The sequence below is a fragment of the Schistocerca americana genome, unplaced genomic scaffold, assembly GCF_021461395.2.
Source record: "Schistocerca americana isolate TAMUIC-IGC-003095 unplaced genomic scaffold, iqSchAmer2.1 HiC_scaffold_489, whole genome shotgun sequence".
Taxonomy (NCBI): Eukaryota; Metazoa; Arthropoda; class Insecta; order Orthoptera; family Acrididae; genus Schistocerca; species Schistocerca americana.
In genome coordinates this window covers 27501-32500 of record NW_025726224.1, presented here as the reverse complement: position 1 = coordinate 32500, position 5000 = coordinate 27501, and the positions used below count along the sequence as shown (strand labels likewise).

The 5000-nt window shown below is 53.2% G+C and overlaps 1 non-coding gene across 1 annotated transcript in view; it reads right to left on the bottom strand.

The window, feature by feature from the left end:
• LOC124585234 overlaps positions 1-1667 on the bottom strand; it is a 1910-nt gene extending 243 nt beyond the window's left edge. Inside the window, exon 1 of the ribosomal RNA XR_006974812.1 lies at positions 1-1667. This exon is cut by the window's left edge and continues 243 nt beyond it. This is a non-coding gene — a ribosomal RNA (small subunit ribosomal RNA).
• Positions 1668-5000: the final 3333 nt, after the last annotated feature.

The window sequence follows — 5000 nt, the reverse complement described above, 5'->3', positions numbered from 1 at the left end:
ACAATTGCAAGCCCCAATCCCTAGCACGAAGGAGGTTCAGCGGGTTACCCCGACCTTTCGGCCTAGGAAGACACGCTGATTCCTTCAGTGTAGCGCGCGTGCGGCCCAGAACATCTAAGGGCATCACAGACCTGTTATTGCTCAATCTCGTGCGGCTAGAAGCCGCCTGTCCCTCTAAGAAGAAAAGTAATCGCTGACAGCACGAAGGATGTCACGCGACTAGTTAGCAGGCTAGAGTCTCGTTCGTTATCGGAATTAACCAGACAAATCGCTCCACCAACTAAGAACGGCCATGCACCACCACCCACCGAATCAAGAAAGAGCTATCAATCTGTCAATCCTTCCGGTGTCCGGGCCTGGTGAGGTTTCCCGTGTTGAGTCAAATTAAGCCGCAGGCTCCACTCCTGGTGGTGCCCTTCCGTCAATTCCTTTAAGTTTCAGCTTTGCAACCATACTTCCCCCGGAACCCAAAAGCTTTGGTTTCCCGGAGGCTGCCCGCCGAGTCATCGGAGGAACTGCGGCGGATCGCTGGCTGGCATCGTTTATGGTTAGAACTAGGGCGGTATCTGATCGCCTTCGAACCTCTAACTTTCGTTCTTGATTAATGAAAACATACTTGGCAAATGCTTTCGCTTCTGTTCGTCTTGCGACGATCCAAGAATTTCACCTCTAACGTCGCAATACGAATGCCCCCGCCTGTCCCTATTAATCATTACCTCGGGTTCCGAAAACCAACAAAATAGAACCGAGGTCCTATTCCATTATTCCATGCACACAGTATTCAGGCGGGCTTGCCTGCTTTAAGCACTCTAATTTGTTCAAAGTAAACGTGCCGGCCCACCGAGACACTCACTCAAGAGCACCCTGGTAGGATTGCAACGGGGTCCGCCTCGGGACGCACGAGCACGCACGAGGCGCGTCGCACGCCTTCAGCTCGCCCCACCGGCAGGACGTCCCACGATACATGCCAGTTAAACACCGACGGGCGGTGAACCAACAGCGTGGGACACAAATCCAACTACGAGCTTTTTAACCGCAACAACTTTAATATACGCTATTGGAGCTGGAATTACCGCGGCTGCTGGCACCAGACTTGCCCTCCAATAGATACTCGTTAAAGGATTTAAAGTGTACTCATTCCGATTACGGGGCCTCGGATGAGTCCCGTATCGTTATTTTTCGTCACTACCTCCCCGTGCCGGGAGTGGGTAATTTGCGCGCCTGCTGCCTTCCTTGGATGTGGTAGCCGTTTCTCAGGCTCCCTCTCCGGAATCGAACCCTGATTCCCCGTTACCCGTTACAACCATGGTAGGCGCAGAACCTACCATCGACAGTTGATAAGGCAGACATTTGAAAGATGCGTCGCCGGTACGAGGACCGTGCGATCAGCCCAAAGTTATTCAGAGTCACCAAGGCAAACGGACCGGACGAGCCGACCGATTGGTTTTGATCTAATAAAAGCGTCCCTTCCATCTCTGGTCGGGACTCTGTTTGCATGTATTAGCTCTAGAATTACCACAGTTATCCAAGTAACGTGGGTACGATCTAAGGAACCATAACTGATTTAATGAGCCATTCGCGGTTTCACCTTAATGCGGCTTGTACTGAGACATGCATGGCTTAATCTTTGAGACAAGCATATGACTACTGGCAGGATCAACCAGGGAGCTGCGTCAACTAGAGCTGAGCAGCCGGCCGCCCGGGAGTGTGTCCCGGGGGCCCGCGCGAACACGCAAGCGTCCGCTCAATTATTCTGCAAACAGGAGGAGGCTGAGCTCCCCTGCACAATACACCTCGAAACCCTCTCAGGTCCCGGCGGCGCGCAGCGCCGTCCTAAGTACTTGGTCGGGTTCGAGAGAGGCGCAATCGCCCGGAGTTTGGCGAGTAGACGCTTTAGGTGCGACCACCCGTGCTCCCAACTGAGCTTGCCGCTGCCGACAGAGGCCCGGGAGCGTGCTGTCGTGGCATTGCCGGCGGGAGACAACACGCGCCACCTACGGTGGCCGGCAGCTCCAACGCCAGCACTTGGGTGCCGAAGCGAACTCTCCCAGCACAGCGCACGCGCCAACACGTCCGCACAGCTGCGATACAAACCACCTGCGAGAACCGCAGAGGCGACCGAGCAGCAGACGGCGTCGCGGCGCCGAGCGCCGGGCGGCGGCGCATCCTCAGCGCACACAGTCCTCAATCGGACCAGCACACTGCAGATGTCCACCGCGCTTCGCACCGGGCCCGCGAGGACCTACTTTGGCCGCACGGCGCCGCGTGCAGGGTGCGCCGGCGCGCAGCTGCGCCGCCTGCCGCCTCCGTCGGCCGGCGCGCCTGCCACTGGCCGCCCCCACCAGCCGGCTGTAGCGCGTGCGCCCACGCACCGCGCGGCCAGCACGCCGGGAGGCCCCCCCTCACCGGCCGGGGACGGTCCCACCCAGCCACCGCCGCGTATCGCTTCACACCCACATGCCATTCACGTTCGTGGGCATGGTGGGTATCGCTGAAACAACCGGTTGGTAGCTCAACCGATCGTCGCCATCACTGATTCACCTCTAGCGAGAACAACCGCACCACAACCGTTTACCAGTTGTTCATTTGCGTAACGTCACCAGCAAACGTAGACGTCCATCGCCATTTGCAAATTCAACGATTGTTGCATGCCTGTGTCAGGTGTCACGACACACTATGTCTGCCCACATACACGCAACAACATGTGCACGCTTCGCGAACACGTGGAAGGTGGCCCCCGTACGTATGCGATGTCCATTGCGCGAACGACTGTCAACCGGCCTCTGTCGCATGTCGCAGATGTGGAACGCAGTGCACCATGCTATCACGGTGTGTGAGAAGAGACGACTACGTCTGACAACACGCGCCACTACATCAACAGACGGCTCATGCTGATCGCCATCCACGGCATACCATACTGCAATCCAGCTCTTATAGGGAGACGACACGTAGCTGAGTGCACAATATTTGGACCGTATGGTTCGCCGTTGTTGGCGCAGTCGTGGTACGGTCACACATGTACCACGATGTATCATTCAGTACATGAGGACCAATGTGCAGTACAGTGTGTGATTTGGACGTACAACATCAGCGGACAGTTGACACACGCCGTACCACAACGTAGGCTGTGCTTCGCCATGCAAATGCCAATGAACAACTGCGAAGGGCATTGAGCATGTACGTCCTGCTGCCATCCGCATTACAGTGTATAGCTGCAAGGTGTTTAACATGAAGCGATACTCTGGGGACCAGGCAGTGCGAGTAGCAAACTATATTGCGGGGGTTGCAGTTAGGCAACACCACACTAATTTAACGCGTCGTATGACAATTACAGAGCAGGTTAAGGCCCAACGTGTGTTGGGTTAAGGCCCAACGTGTGTTGGGTTAAGGCCCAACGTGTGTTGGGTTAAGGCCCAATGTGTGTTGGGTTAAGGCCCAACGTGTGTTGGGTTAAGGCCCAACGTGTGTTGGGTTAAGGCCCAACGTGTGTTGGGTTAAGGCCCAACGTGTGTTGGGTTAAGGCCCAACGTGTGTTGGGTTAAGGCCCAACGTGTGTTGGGTTAAGGCCCAACGTGTGTTGGGTTAAGGCCCAACGTGTGTTGGGTTAAGGCCCAACGTGTGTTGGGTTAAGGCCCAACGTGTGTTGGGTTAAGGCCCAACGTGTGTTGGGTTAAGGCCCAACGTGTGTTGGGTTAAGGCCCAACGTGTGTTGGGTTAAGGCCCAACGTGTGTTGGGTTAAGGCCCAACGTGTGTTGGGTTAAGGCCCAACGTGTGTTGGGTTAAGGCGCAACGTGTGTTGGGTTAAGGCGCAACGTGGGTTACGTTAAGGCGCAACGTGGGTTACGTTAAGGCGCAACGTGGGTTACGTTAAGGCGCAACGTGGGTTACGTTAAGGCGCAACGTGGGTTACGTTAAGGCGCAACGTGGGTTACGTTAAGGCCCAATATAGGTTAGGTTAAGGCCCAATATAGGTTAGGTTAAGGCCCAATATAGGTTAGGTTAAGGCCCAATATAGGTTAGGTTAAGGCCCAATATAGGTTAGGTTAAGGTACAATATAGGTTAGGTTAAGGTACAATATAGGTTAGGTTAAGGTACAATATAGGTTAGGTTAAGGTACAATATGGGTTAGGTTAAGGTACAATATGGGTTAGGTTAAGGCGCAATATGGGTTAGGTTAAGGCGCAATATGGGTTAGGTTAAGGCGCAATATGGGTTAGGTTAAGGCGCAATATGGGTTAGGTTAAGGCGCAATATGGGTTAGGTTAAGGCGCAATATGGGTTAGGTTAAGGCGCAATATGGGTTAGGTTAAGGCGCAATATGGGTTAGGTTAAGGCGCAATATGGGTTAGGTTAAGGTACAATATAGGTTAGGTTAAGGTACAATATAGGTTAGGTTAAGGTACAATATAGGTTAGGTTAAGGTACAATATGGGTTAGGTTAAGGTACAATATAGGTTAGGTTAAGGCACAATATGGGTTAGGTTAAGGCGCAATATGGGTTAGGTTAAGGCGCAATATGGGTTAGGTTAAGGCGCAATATGGGTTAGGTTAAGGCGCAACGTGGGTTACGTTAAGGCGCAACGTGGGTTACGTTAAGGCGCAACGTGGGTTACGTTAAGGCGCAACGTGGGTTACGTTAAGGCGCAACGTGGGTTACGTTAAGGCGCAACGTGGGTTACGTTAAGGCCCAATATAGGTTAGGTTAAGGCCCAATATAGGTTAGGTTAAGGCCCAATATAGGTTAGGTTAAGGCCCAATATAGGTTAGGTTAAGGCCCAATATAGGTTAGGTTAAGGTACAATATAGGTTAGGTTAAGGTACAATATAGGTTAGGTTAAGGTACAATATGGGTTAGGTTAAGGCGCAATATGGGTTAGGTTAAGGCGCAATATGGGTTAGGTTAAGGCGCAACGTGGGTTACGTTAAGGCGCAACGTGGGTTACGTTAAGGCGCAACGTGGGTTACGTTAAGGCGCAACGTGGGTTACGTTAAGGCGCA